This window comes from Acinonyx jubatus, chromosome A2 (assembly GCF_027475565.1).
Source record: "Acinonyx jubatus isolate Ajub_Pintada_27869175 chromosome A2, VMU_Ajub_asm_v1.0, whole genome shotgun sequence".
NCBI classification, from domain to species: domain Eukaryota; kingdom Metazoa; phylum Chordata; class Mammalia; order Carnivora; family Felidae; genus Acinonyx; species Acinonyx jubatus.
The window spans coordinates 91,532,373-91,547,771 of record NC_069383.1 but is presented as its reverse complement, the minus strand read 5'-3'; the positions used below and the strand labels follow the sequence as shown (position 1 = coordinate 91,547,771).

At 39.2% G+C, this 15,399-nt stretch overlaps 1 protein-coding gene across 4 annotated transcripts in view; it reads right to left on the bottom strand.

Moving 5' to 3' along the window:
• Nucleotides 1-7,421: 7,421 nt before the first annotated feature.
• NME8 (NME/NM23 family member 8) overlaps nucleotides 7,422-15,399 on the bottom strand; it is a 54,334-nt gene continuing 46,356 nt past the window's right edge. For all 4 annotated transcript variants that reach the window (XM_015078748.3, XM_053218644.1, XM_053218645.1 and 1 more), the window contains one exon: nucleotides 7,422-7,594. The gene's annotated coding sequence lies outside the window, so the exon portion shown is untranslated. The remainder of the gene's footprint in view (nucleotides 7,595-15,399) is intronic.

Here is a 15,399-nt window from a genome sequence, read left to right as displayed (position 1 = left end):
TTAACTGAACATACTGAATAACTGAGTCAACATCTTGATAACTAATATCTGTGCACATCCTTCATTGGTCCCTTGGGATAAGTCAGTTTAAGTAGCACTGCTGGGCCATAGAGTTATGTTCACCGAGGAAAGTCCTTGATTATGGTGTCAATTATCCATCAGGATATTGGACCACAGATAGGTAAAAATGTTGACTCTCCAAATCCTCACTAAGATTGTTTTGCCCTGCCAATATTTCTTTATAAATCTTAGCTGGAAACCGGATGTCGTCTTGGGCAAAGCCCTGCTCTTCCTCTGTGAGCTATCACTGACCACATTCTCAACACTCCAAATACTCAGGAAGCTGGGGAATGAGTGACGAAGGACTTCAAAGAGGATATAGTTGATGGACAGATAGATGATTGATAGATAGATTATGATTAGATGATTGATAGACAGATGATGATGATAGATGGCAGATAAGATAGATGATAAGATAGACTGATAGATAAGATAGATGACATAGATGGTGATGATAGATGATAGATAGATAGATAGATAGATAGATAAATCTCTTGACTTGGGGAAGTCTATACAACCTCCTCAATCTTTTTAATGATTCAAATTTAGTAATATAACCAGTCAGCTAGAGAAACCAAAGAATTAGGGTGTAACAGACATGTCAATAGATTTGCTCTCAGTCCAGCCTTCTTTTAAGATACATGAGAATTTGGATAAATAACCTTAGTTTCTTACTTTTTAGTTAAAACCAATGCAGTGTGAACACACTTTTGGTTTCTGTCCTTGGATACTTAAAGAACTATCCATTGCAAACTTACAATAAAACTCCTTTACTTGAACTAGCTTTAGGGTACTTTTTGTTGGGTGGAACTAGTTCCTAAATAAAAAAGAAGGGCATGTGGTTGGGTTTTTTGTTTGTTTGTTTTTTGTTTGTTTTTTGTTTTGGCTTTGGGGGGTTGGTTTGTTTTGTTTTGTTTTGTTTTGTTTTAACCACAAATTTCTACCTGCTGTTATCACCAACTCAAAAAGCAAAAGTGGTTATTTGGAAGTGTGCAATGAGAAAGTTGAATGGGACCTTAGAACTCATAAGCCAGCCCAAAAGAGAAAGGCTATCCTAGGGCTTATCTGACACCTCACATGTTGCTAGAGAAAGACCTGGGCCCCCAGAGTTACTCAATTTTAACTTAACAGGCCAAAGTGCTCTGCTTGGTCAGTAACATAAAGCCCGGTTATTCGAGGGAAGGCTCATGTATCACCACAAAAAGAGCAATAGGAACCAATCATTGCTTCAGTTATAGAATAATATACACCAATACTGATCATATTTCCTAATGGGAAAGTAATTCTTGAAAAGCATTTTACTCTAAAAGATGTATCATGTAACAATGACAGCCATGTCAACCAAAAATGTTAGTGAATTGTCAACTTGGTGACTTAACTGATAAGCAAGCAATGATGTGTTCTTCAGATCAACGGAGTATGTGGGATGGTGTATTTACCTTAACATTAGTATTCTAAAGGAACGCTCGACCCTAGGATAGCAATGAAATATCCCCCCTTTTTGTTATTTAAACAACAGAGATAAGTAGAGAAAAGACAGAGAGAAAAGTACTCCAAATGTTAAAATCAGCATTTTGATGCCAACCCTTCCAGACTCTCTCTGTTTGAGTGTATGATAGAATAATGTAACATGACTGCCTTTCCATATAAAGAAATAAAACTGTATTTTCATTTTCTACAACCACATAGTTTAGAGGTACCAGAGTTTATTTTGCCAGTTACTTGTGAGCAGGGATGTTTAAATGTGGTTCCTAAGGCACGCCAGATTTTTGTGACACAAATAATTTTCCACTCGGATTGAATTTTCAGGACGAGAAAAAACAAATGAGCACAAGAGTGCAAAGCATAAGTGCTTTTGCATATTTTGTTACTTTCAGTACATGTTACTTTTAGAAGATGCTACAAAAATATCATGAGAAAGAGAAAAAGGGAGAGAGAACAAAATGGAATGTCGTATGGTTGTAAGCCATGTAGACACGTAAACATGAAAACGGCTTCGTCGATGACATGTATGTTGATCTGGGTCCTTGGAGAAGCAGGCACAAAATGGAGTTAAGCATGGAAGGATTCCATTTGAGGAAACACCTACTGAGAGAGACGGGAGGGGAGATGAACAGGGCTGGCAGAACAGACAACGGGAGGGAAGGGAGGTTGAGTGGATGCACTCCAGACTTCCTCGATGTCTTAAGGAGAATTTGGCAAGGCTATTGGGGAGCGTTGAGACAAGCAAGACATCCAGTCCCTCATCTCCCGGGAGCAGCTCTGCCCTCGTGTCCTGCCTCACTCGGTCATGGATGGCAACCAGTCCATGAAAGCCTGGTCTTGGCACAATGTTAGCAATGCATTGCAGACCATGGTGTCTGGATACCTGGTCAGTAACGGTCCCCATGGTTGGTGTCAAGCAACAAATGTTCCAGTCAACTTTGGAAATTGCCATCTATAAACAATTTGAATCTGTAAAACCCCAAAACTTCAATGTCTTCACGTCTTTTTTTGTTTTACTTCAAATTTATGGAAGAGAAAATGTGCCGATCACAGCTACAGTCTTACGGTATTCACCCTTCTACCTAAGAAAGGTTTCTTTGTACTAGAATGTAAAGAATGGAAGTTAGAAGGTAGTTAACAAGGCAATTCATGGCAGTAATAAAGTCCATGATGTGTAATTTTGCCTTTACAGGTCCACACAGTGTCAGCACAAAAATATAAGCATCAGTGTATCTACCTCAATATTTGTATGAGATCCATTTTCTAACTGGATAATCCTAAAATATGTAGCTGGAATATCTAGATGAGAACCACTTTATAATGGTGAGCGTGGATCGCATTAGTGATGTACTTTGAAAGGGAAAACGAGCATACTTCATTAGCAATGAAATTTAGCTAACAGGGAAGACTCATACCCAGAGGGCCGATTCCAAGCGTCACAACATTGTAACAACATGAATCACATGATGAAGTGCAAAGTACTTGGATTCAGCAAAAAATGGTATTATGAATAAAATTCCATCATGGTATCAAGGGATATCTCAAATGCTGTTGTTGAACCAAACTGATGCATTTTTTAAAAGTTCATTAACATTTTTAGTCTTGTAAGAATTTCAAATATTTATTATGTCATTGAAATATTTCGGCCGCTGAAGATCACATGAACAATTGCTTAGTTAACTTTCTCCCTTTATTAAAAGCATTAAAAAAACTGACCTTGGAGGTCATCCAAAGTAGTTTCCAAGGGATGAGCAAGTTCAAACACAGTTCAGGCAAGAATCAGTACCAGGGGCATCCACCCCAGTGAGCAAAAAGGGCACCAACAGAGTCCGGGAAGAGGGCCATAGAACGGGGCATAGTATATTTTAGGAAACCCATCCATGTTCCTGAGGGCATCTATTTACAGAGAATGGGATCCAATCAGAGGATTCTGGAATGTATTCGGCTCCAACCAAGAATGCTTCAGGTCTCCTGTCTTAAAAGGTGGCTATAGGGACGAAGTGGGGCAATCAAAAAACCTGTGGCTTCAAGGTCACGGTGCATAAGAGAGCCAGTCCTAAAAGAAAGGGGTTGTTTTGTAGAGTGGAATTCATAATCCGATTCTGTCCTCAATTGCTTCAGCCTCAGTGGCTGAGATTTCTGAGACAGGTGCTTTCTGTCCAGCTGAGATTCAAGATCGGCCCACTGAGCTGGGGCGCTGACAACTTTCTAGCCTCTTCTAACCTTTCTTCCGCAGGGGCAAGAAGATATTTGCAGGTCCTGCCAACCCCAGCTCCCATGTGCCTGCCTCACGGTGTTGCCACCCACTAACTTCAATCTCAAGACCAGCACCAACACAAATTAAGGTTTAATTGAGTATATCTCTTTGGGCGTTGATTAGTGGATTTCTGACCACTTAGCTCAAAAGGGATTCTATAATCCTAAAGAAATACCCTTTCCCTATCTATGTCTTGCTTATAAAAATCTTCATATAGAGAAGAACACATATATAGACAACTGAGGGAAACATGCCATCTGCTGGTGAAATATGTTGTTAATTTTGTTGTTTTAATGCTTTTGAAGTTCTGGACGGTTCCAGAGTGGTCCACTGTGCCACGTGACAGCTAATAGTATTTGATCTGAAGGAGTAGGGAATATGAAGGAAGTAAGGTGAAGATTTTTACTCTATTTATTTTTCTACACAATAAAAAAAAAAAGCCAGTAATTGATTTACCCTAGTTTTTTTTTTAATGCGTTCTGAAGAAAAATTGAGAAATATCCTTACTGTTAATTCACACATGCTTCTCAAACATAACGTTGGAACACTAGTGTTTTGAGGTAAGCAAAGGTATTACTAATACTAAATAATCAAGAGGTGATGTCAGCAAGATGGCAGAGTAGGAAGCCCTGGACCATCCTTCCCTCTGCAAATTCACCAACTCAACAACAGTCCATGAACAAATTTCCTTTGCAAGCAATCCAGGAACTAAGTGGAAAGTTCCTGTACTCGAGGTGACCGTGAAGCCAGAATCCCCAAAGCCAGTAGAGAGATTTGGGACACCCTCTGCCCAGAGTCCCTGCATCCGGCACAGCAGCATATGATCAGGAAGAAACCCCCTAACTCTTGGCTTCTCCCAAGGGGAGGAAGGAATTGGTTTGGGTGTCCAGTGCCCCAACTTTCCTGAGAGGGATCCCAGAGGACTAGCCTAGGTCTTGTCAGCCTTGGAGCTTGGACGGATCTACCACAGAGGAGTACAGAGATGGCAGACACCATAGCTTCCCCTTCTTCCCAGCTCAGAGAGAGCAGATAAGAAAGTCCAGGTCTGGAGAGGGGCATCTGGTAAAAGCAGCAGGGCTACATGGGATTTGGCCCTAACAATCTGTCCAGCCTCTGCAGCAGGAGGTACGGCAGAGGGAACCGATTGCCCCAGGCAGATGGCCAGTTGGTCGGGGTGGCAGTGGCCACACAGGCCTACAGGGCATGGATACCCAACACTAGGTTGTGGGGGAGCAAACTGCACACTGCCATGTGACTCCCAGAATCCAGGCAGGCCAGGTCCCCATCCCCATGTCTGGACTGTGTAGACAGGAGGCTGAGTCAGCAGTGTGGGTACCTGCAGGCCACTCCCTGCCGGGTCCAGCCTGCTCTAAAACAAAGGCTTAGGGGTTCCTGGGTGGCTCAGTCAGTTAAGCTCCCGACCCTTGATTTTGTCTCAGGTCATGCTTTCACAGTTCATGAGTTTGAGCCCCACATTGGGCTCTGTGCTGACAGCACGGAGCCTGCCTGGGATTCTCTCTCCCTCCTCCCTATCTGCCCCTACCCTGCTTGTGCTCTCTCTCTCTCTCTTAAACTTTTTTTAAATAAGGCTTAAACATAAGACACAAACAGGTAAAGCTCCCAGAAAACAAACAAACAAACAAACAAAAACGGGCAAAGCTTCATGACACTGGTCTTGGCAGTGACTTCACAGATATAGCACTAAAGGCACAGGTAACAAAAACAAAAATAAACAAGTGGGACTAAATCAAAGTTGCCACACAATAAAGAAAACAATCAACAGAATGTAAAGTCAGGCTGTAGAATGGGAGAAAATATTTGCCATACATCTGATTCCAAAATCTATAAAGAACTCATAAAACTCAGTAACAAAGAAAACCTAATAACTCCTTTAAAAAACTGGGCTAAGGGGGCACCTGGGTGGCCCAGTCAGTTAAGCTTCCAACTTTGGCTCAGGTCATGGTCTCACAGTTCATGAGATCAAGCCGCACGCTAGGCTCTGTGCTGACAGCTCAGAGCATGAGCCTGCTTCGGATTCTTTGTCTCTCTCTTTCTCTGCCCCTCCCCAGCTCATGTTCTGTCTCTCTCTCTCAAAAATAAATAAGCAATAAAATTTTTTTAAGAAATAAATAAAATGGGCTAAGGACTTGAACAGACTTTTCTCCAAAGAAGACATGCAAATGGCCAACGGGTATATGAAGAAATGTCCCTTGTCACTTATCACCAAGGAAATGCAAATCAAAGCCACAGTGAGATGCCATCTTACACCTGCTGGGATGGTATATATGTGTGTCTTTGTTAGGATGTGGACAAACTGGAGACCTTGCTGGCACTCCTGGTGGGAATGCAAACTGGCCCAGTTGCTTTGGAAAACTGTACAGAGGTTCCTCAAAAATTAAAAAATAGAACTACCAAAAAATATAGAACCACCATATTATTCAAGAATCCCACTTCTGGGTATGTATCCAAAATAATTAAAAACAGGATCTTGATATTACCTTATCTTGATTATCTTGATATTACCTTTCCCTTCCCTTTCAGTGCAGCACTAATTACAAAAGCTAACGTGTGAACAACCAAAATGTCTATTGACAGATAAATGGATAAAGACAATGTGCTGCACACGTACAATAAAATATTATTTAGCCTTAAAAAAATATGGAAATTCTGCAAAATGTGACAACGTGGATGGACCTTGAAAGGAGTACGTTGAGTGAAATAAGGCGGACACAGAAAATGAGAACTACGTTATTCCACGTGAGTAGTCCTATTCATAAAATCAAAGATGGGAACGGTGGTTACCAGGGGCCCAGGAGAGGGGGAAATGAGGAGTATTAATCAACTGACCTAAAGTTTCAGCGAAGTAAGATGAATAAGCTCTAGAGATCTGCTATTTAACATTGTACCTACAAGCCAACAATAAAGCACTGTACCCTTAAAATTTTGTTACGAGGATAGAGCTCAGTGTTCAGTGTTCTTATCACAATAAAAAGAATGCTAAATGATCAAAGTTTGTATCTTTGTTAACATTATAGTTTAAAAATCAGGATGAAAAGTTAATCTTACAAGAACATCATTTCTGCTCACTTGCTTTCCAGTATGTTCTCTTGAGTGGAATGAAAAGGAGGGTTCAGAGCCAGCAGGCTGGGATTTACACCTAACTCTGGCTAAAAGCTTAAGCGCATCACCGTAGTAACCATCATCAGATTACATCCTGAGAGGAGGAAATGCCAAAACCAGGGAAAACTCTGGCTTTTATCGACTGCATCCCTGAAGAGACTTGCCTTGTCTTAGCATCAGGAAACAAGGCGCATGACCTCACTGTCCTGTAGTTAGATGGCAAATTATGTAAACTGACACGACACCTCTTCAGAGTTCATTGCTGAAAGGCTTAGAGTCAAATTTTTGGCCAACCTCTAAATACACATTAGGGCCTCGTATGCATTTCGTCTACAACTCCACTCCTGGCTTCACTGGATCCATCCTACACTCTTCTTCCCCACATTCCACGTTCCTCCCCAATTATGTTGCTGGATCCGGGCGGCATTTACACAAGCCACCTTAAATCCTCTCAGAAAGATAGGGTAAAAATAAACATTGAGAATTGTTTGAAGGTTACCTGTTTTATTGTTATCATGCACACCCATACGTTTTTCACTTTGAGGTGAGTTTTTAACTTGAGGTAACGTTGAGTTTTCCTCCAGAGAGTATCTTCCATTTTATTCCTTCCAGGAAGCTGTGCCACATGCTCGTATGTCAGTGCGAACTTACATGCATTATCTTCTCAAAGCTCTAAGAAAGAAAGAATATACTTGATGAGATACACAGAAAACTAACTTTAGAGCAATTGTGTGTTTCCATTTTGCACACAAATCCCTGACACATGGTACAATCACACTTGGGAGATGGTCTCTTTTCTTTGCCGAGAATACTGCCTGATTCAGCAAGTAAACAATCAGCATGGGTTTTCAACGCAATAAGTGAATGAACAAATTCTGTGGACAGGGTTAATTAAAAACATTAACTGCGAGTAACTGCAGCTTTCTACCTGATCCTTTCAAGGATTCAGAATTGCTGGTTAAGCCAGAGGTGGGGAATAGAATTTGGAGGGAGCTGAGAAAGACAACGGGCCTGAGTGTGCAGCTCTTTATGGAACACGCAGGAAAGTCAAGAGCAGGAGGTGATGACTGGGGAAGGAGTTTCAGGGCCCAGAGGGACTCTGGGGACAGAGGTGTCCAGCAAGGAGTTTTAGGAATTTCTTGGTGGTGGTGGTGGTGGTGGTATTATATCTCGTTTGAAAAAAAAAAAAATTCCTTTATTTGGTATCTCTTCAAGAAACTTTAGTAAAGGCTTACTATTTATTTAAGGATTTTGATGTTGGGATTACATGCATTTTTTTTAATGTGTTGTGAGGCAAGTTTCATTTTGTATCGTTTGAAGAGGGGGTTTGGAGAACTCTGTTGGGAGGGATCTTTGTGCTCTCCTGAGGAACTATTCTTTATTTTACTTTTAAGATATTTTTATTGTGGTAAAATATATAGAATATAAAATTTACAATTTTAACTATTTTCAAGTATACAAATCAGTGGCTTTAAGTATGTCTGCATTGTTTGCAACTATCACAACCTATTTCCTTTCTTAAATTTTTTTTCTTTTTTTTCTTAATTTTTTTTTAACGTTTATTTGTTTTTGAGACAGAGAGAGACATAGCATGAATGGGGGAGGGTCAGAGAGAGAGGGAGACACAGAATCTGAAACAGGCTCCAGGCTCTGAGCTGTCAGTACAGAGCCCGACGTGGGGCTCGAACTCACGGAGCGCGAGATCATGACCTGAGCCGAAGTCAGACGCTTAACCGACTGAGCCACCCAGGCGCCCCTCCTCTCTTAAATTTTTTTTAAAAAAATTATTTTTTTATTTTTGAGAGAGTTGAGACAGCGTGAATGTGCACACATGCAAGGGGGGAGGGGCAGAAGGAGAGAGAGACAGAGAGACAGAGAGAGGAATAAATAATATTCCATTGTAGGTATATACCATTTTTGTTTATCCATCCTTCTGTTGATGGACACTTGGGTTGTTTCTACCCTTTGGCTATTGTATATAATGCTGCTATGAATATTGGTGTTACAAGTATATGTTTGTACCCCTGATTTCAATTTTCTTGGATATATATCTAGGAGTGGAGTTGCTGGGTCACATATAATTCTATGTTTAACATTTTGAGGAACTACCACGCTGTCGTCCATAGTAGCTGCCCCATTTTATATTCCCACCATCATGTGTAAGGGTCCCCATTTCTCCACATCCTTACCAACACTTGTTATAGTCCTTTTTTTATTATAGCCATCGTAGTTAGGTGTGCAGTGACATCTCATTTTGGTTGTGATTTTCATTTCTCTAGGGACTAATTGTGTTGGGAATCTTTTCATGTGCTTGTTGGCCAGTTGTTGATCTTCTTTGGAGAAATGTCTGTTCAAGCCTTTTCCATTTCTGATATTAAACCCCTATCAGACGTAGAATTTGCAAATATTTCCTTCCATTCTGTGGGTTGTCTTGTCACTCTCTTCATAGTTTCCTTTGATGAACAAAATGTTTATTTTTGATTAAGACCATTTTATTTTTTCTTTTGTTGCCAGTGCCTTTGGCATATTTAAAAAATCACTGCCTAATCCAAGGTCCAACAGATTCACCCCTATGTTTTTTTTTCTAAGAGTTTTATAGTTTCAGCTCTTAAAAGTAGATCTTTGATCAATTTTGAATTAATTTTTGTATATAGTGTAAGGTAATGGTCCAACTACATTATTTAAATTTTTTTACTGTTTATTTTTGAGAGAGCGAGCACAAGTGGGGTTGGGGCAGAGAGAGAGGGGGGGACAGAGGATCTGGAGCAGGCTCTGTGCTGACAGCAGTGAGCCCAATGTAGGGCTCGAACTCGCGAACCACAAGATAATGACCCGAGCCGAAGTCGAATGCTCAATGGACTAAGCCACTGGGGTGCCCCCCAACTTTATTATTTTAAATGTAGATGTCTAGTCTTTCCAGTACTATTCATTGAAGAGACTGTTCTCATTTTACTGAATGATCTTGGCATCCTTTGTTGAACATCAACTAACCATAAAGTGAAGTTTTATTCATGGGTTCTCAATTCTATTCCATTTGTCTATCCTTATGCCACTACCACATTGTTTTGACTACTGTCTCTTTGTAATAACTTCTGAAATCAGGAGGTGGGAGTGCTCCAACTTTGTTGTTTTTCAAGATTGTGTTGGCTATTCGGAGTCCTTTGAAATTTCATATGAATTTTAGGATGGGTTTTTCCACCTTTGTAAAAAACACCAAAGGGATTTTTTAGGGCTTTCATTGAATCTGTAGACCACTTTGCGTAGCACTGTAATCTTCACAATACTAAGTTTTCCAAACCATGAACACAGAGTGTCTTTCTATTTATTTGCATCTTCCTTAGTTTCTTCCAGCATTGTTTTATATCTTTCAGTGTAAAAGTCTTGTGCTTGTACACTGACTAAATTTATCCCTAAGTATTTTATTATTTTTTTTATGCTATGGTAAATTGAATTGCTTACTTAATTTCCTTTTGGGATTTTTTTCATTGTTAGTATATAGAAACATGAATGATTTTTGTGTGTTGATTTGTATCCTGAACTTTTACAGAATTAGCTCCAACAATTTTTTGTATGTGTGTGATTCTTCAGAGTTTATTAGATACAAGATCATACTACCTGCTAATAATATTCCAATTTGGATGCTTTTATTTCTTTCTCTTGCCTAATTGCTCTGGCTAGACCTTCCAATACTATGCTAAATAGAAGTGGGTAAAGTCAGGATCTTGATCTTAGAAGAAAAGCTTTCGGTCTTTCACTATTGTAGTATAATGTCAGCTGTGGGTTTTTCACATATGGCCTTTATCATGTTGGGGAAGTTCTTTATATTCCTAATTTATTGAGTGTTTTTATCATGAAGGGGTGTTGGATTTTGTTGAATGCTTTTTCTGTTTCAGTTAAGATAATATCTGTTTTCTCCTTCATTCTATTAGTGTGGTGTGTTACATTCCTTGATATTCATATGTTGAACTACTCTCATATTCCTAAAATAAATCTCACTTGATCATGGTATATAATCCTTCTAATATGCTGTTGAATTCGGTGTGCTAGTATTTTACCAAGGATTTCAGAGTTGATATATTCATAAGGCTTATTGTTATGTAGTCTTCTTTTTCCCTCTTTGTCTGGCTCTTGTATCAGGGTAACGCTGACCCCACAGAATGAGTTAAGCTTTGCCTCCTTTTCAATTCTTTTGTGGAGCTTGAGAATTGGAGTTAATTCTTATTTAATTGTTTGATAGAATTCTCAATGAATGGAGAATTCTATCTGAAGCCATCTGGTTCTGGGTTTTTCTTTTTTGGCAAGGTTTTCATTACTGATTTGTTCTCCTTCCTTGTTATAGGTCTATTCAGATTTTCTATTTCTTCTTGAGTCAGTTTTGGCATTTTGTGTCTTCCCAGGAATGTGCATTTCACCTTATTTATCCAATTTAATGGTATACAATTGTTCGTAGAATTCTTATAATCCTTTATATTTTTGTAAATTCAGCAGTAGAACGTCCCTTCTTTCACTTCTGATTTTAGTAATTTTCATCTTCTTTTTTTTTTTTTTCCAGGTCTCCTGAGCACTTATTCTTTCCCAGTGGGGAGGATGCAGGGGTCCAGTGTTCCAAGCGGTGCAAGCCCCTATGGATACCATATGAAGCCATAGGCAGCTGAGAAATCTCCTCCTTCATGGGCAGCCCTTAGAGCCTGCCCATCACAGGGGTTACCCAGCACATTGTGTAGAACACAGACTTACCCACCTTCCAGGCAGGCACGTCTTTCCAGAAGGTCTCTTCGTCCAGGTTCTCCCAAAGCATCTTGTAGGACCCTCTGTTCCTTCTCTGTCTGAAACAGTGGCATCAGTGCCATGAGGGTCTTGAAGTCCTCAATCTTCAGGTGCCTACAATGGGTTCCACGTCATCATGCTCCAGTACCCAAAGAGCAAGGTCCCGAAGCCCACAGCAAACATCCTGTAGCTCAACAGTCCCAGCACAGAAGGTTTCACTTGTAGTCACGGACCTATTACCCCCTCACCCCCCACCCCCCGCCACCCTGCTGCAGGGGCATGTCCTGTTTTACCTTCTCCACTACCATGCTGGCAGGACCTTTCTTTTGTCAAGGTTTTTGATCTTTTCAAAGGACAATCTTTTGATTTTGTTGATTTTTGATATTGATTTTATATTCTCCATATCATTTGCCTCCACTCTAATCTTTATTATTTCTTTCCTTCTGCTAAATTTGGTTTCGATCTGTTTCTTCTTTTTCTAGTTCCTGACAGTGAAAATTTAGTTTGTTAATTTGAGATTGTTAATCTAATACTTTATTGCTCAAAAATTCCCTCTTGACACTGCTTCTGCTGCATCCCACACGTTTTGGTACTGTGATTTCATTTTCATTCATCTCAAAGCATTTTCTAATTTCTCTGGTGATTTCTTCTCTAACCATTGGCTCTAAAAGTGTGTTGGTTTCCACATATTCATGAGCTTTCTAGTTTTCCTTCTGTTATCGATTTCTAGTATCATTCCGTTATAGTCAGAAAAGATACTTCATACGATTCTAATATTTTAAAAATCTATTAAGACTTTTTGGTGGTATAACATATGGTTTATCTTAGAGCATATGCCTGGTGTACTTGAGAAGAATGTATATTCTACTGCTGATTGGTGGAATACATATCTTTTAGGTCTAATTGGACTATAGCATTATTCAAGTCCTCCCTTTCCTTATTGATCTTTTGTCTTGTTCTATCCATTATTGAAAGATGGACACTGAAGTCTCCAACTATTATTGTGGAACTGTCCATTTCTCCCTTCAGTTCTGTCAAAGGATGCTTCATATATTTTGGGCCTCTGTTGTTATGAATGTGTATGCTTCTAATTGTTATACCTTGTTGATGAATCTTTCTCAATATATAATGTCTTCTTATGTCTCTTGTACACTTTTTTGACAGCAGATATATTTTTCTGATAAGCTACCCTAGCTCTCTTTTAGTTACTATTTGTATTAAATATATATATTTCCATCCTTTCACTTTCAAGCTCTTTGTGTCTTTGGGTCTTAAGTGAGTCTTATAGACAGCATATAGATGAATCCATGTTTTGATCCATTCCACCAAGTTCTGCCTTTATATTGGACAATTTACTCCACATACATTTTAAAATAATTACCAATTCAAAAGGAATTATTTCTGCCATTTGGCTGTATGTTTTCTGTATGTCCTATGTGTTATTTTCCCTCCACTACTGGCTTATTTTGTATTTGATTTTTTTGTGTGTAGTGCACCATTTTTATTCCTTTTTGTTCTGTAATTTAAAATAATTTTCTTAGTGGTTACCTTGAGAATTACAATTAGCATACTTAAACTTATAACAACCCTATTTGAATAATATCAATTTAGTTTCAATAGTATTCTCTACTCCTATTCTTTTATATAATTATCATCACAGATTGTACTTGTTTGTATACAGTGTGCCCATAAACATATGTTTATCGTCATTATTTTATCATTGTCTTTTACATATTCTAGGAGAACAAGGGGGAGTTAGAAACCAAAAATACAATTTTACTGGCTTTCACATTTACTTATGTAGTTGTTGTTACCAATGTGCTTTGTTTCTTCACATGGCTTTGAGTTATTGTCTAGGGTCCTCTCATTTCAGTTTATTTTTTTAATGTTTATGTTTGAGAGAGAGAGAGAGCACGAGCAAGGGAGGGGCAGAGAGAGAGAGGGAGACAGAGGATCCAAAGCAATTTCCGTGCTGACAGCAGAGAACCCAATATGGGGCTCAAATTCAGGAACTGTGAGATCATGACCTGAGCCAAAGTAGGGCACTTAACTGATCAAGGTACCCAGATGCCCCTCATTTCAGTTTAAAGTACTCCCTTTAGCATTGCTTGTAGACAGATCTATTAGTAACAAACTCCTTTAGTTTTTGTTAACTTGGGAATGTCTTAATTCCACTTTTACTCCTGAAGGATACTTTTGCCAAATATAGAAATCTTGGTTGACAGGTTTTTTGTTTTTGTTTTTGTTTTTGTTTTTGTTTTCCTCTCAATACTTTGAATGTGTTATCCCACTGCCTTCTGGTCTCCGTGGCTTCTTATGAGAAACAAGCTGTTATTGAGGATTCCATGTACATAGTAAGTCATTTCTTTCTTAGTAATCTTAAGATTCTTTGGTTTTGGCTTTTGACAATTTGACCATAATGTGCCTCAGTGTGGCTCTCTTTGAGTTTATTCTGCTTGTGATTCTTTGAGCTTCTTGGATGTGTAGATTAAGGAATTTCATTATATTTGGGAAGTTTTCAGCCATTATTTCTTCAAGTATTCTTCCTTTTCCTTCAGGAATTCCCATAATGCATATGTTGGCCTAAATGATAGTGTCCCAAAGATCCCATAGACTCTGTCCACTTTTGTTCTTTTTCTTTCTTATTTTAACTCCTAAGACAGGAAACTTCTTACTGGCCTATCTTCTAGTTCACTGATTTTTTTCTTCTGCCTGCTCAAATTTGTTTTGAACCCCTCTAGTGAATATTTCAATTCAGTTATTGCATTTTTCAGCTCTGGGATTCCTAGTTGGTTTATTGTTAGTTTCTCTTTATTCATATTCTCATTTTGTTCATACATTATTTTTCTGATTTCCTGATTTCCTTTAGTTTTTGTCCCATTGTTTCCTTTAACTCTTTGAGCATATTAAGACAGTGATTTAAAGTCTTTATCCAGTAAGTCCAATGTCTGGGCTTCCTCAGGGATGGTTTCTGTCAACTTTGTTTCCTGTGAATGGACCATATTTTCTATTCTCTGATTTTTTTGTTGCTATTATTGAAAATTGGACATTCAATTATTACAGTGTGGTAACTCTGGAAATCAGATATTCCCTTTTCCCCAGGGTTTGCTCTTGATTGGTGAAGACTTGGTTTGTGTTAAGCCAATGTTTTAACTAAGACTTCCTTGAAAGTCAGGAGTTGAAAAACAACAACAAACCACTTCTCCAAGTCTTTGTAGATTGACTCTGTGCTGCAGCATTTCAAACACTTAGCCAGGCCTTTTACAATTCTGTCTCAGCCTTAACTTCCTGTTTGTACTGCGCCTACCTATCAGCCAGTAGTGAAAACACAGGTTCTCTCAAATATTTTCCAAATATGTATCCCCAGTATGCATTACTGCTTTTGAATGCCCCAATTTCCCCAGGAAAATCCCCCTCCCCAGCTTTTCCTCCCTGGCTTTAGGTGCTCCATTGTATGTCTCAAACATAATCTTTGGCCTCAGACAGCAGTGGGGTTTTTGATCACCATGCAATGTTCTTCTTTTAATGTGTATTTATTTTTGAGAGAGAGACAGAGAGCATAAGCAGGGAAGGGGCAGAGAGAGAGAGGGGACAGAGGATCCCAAATGGACGCTGTATTGATTGCAGAAAGCCCAGTGTGGATCTCGAACTCATGAACTGTGAGATCACGACCTGAACAGAATTGGATGCTTAACCAACTAAGCCACCCA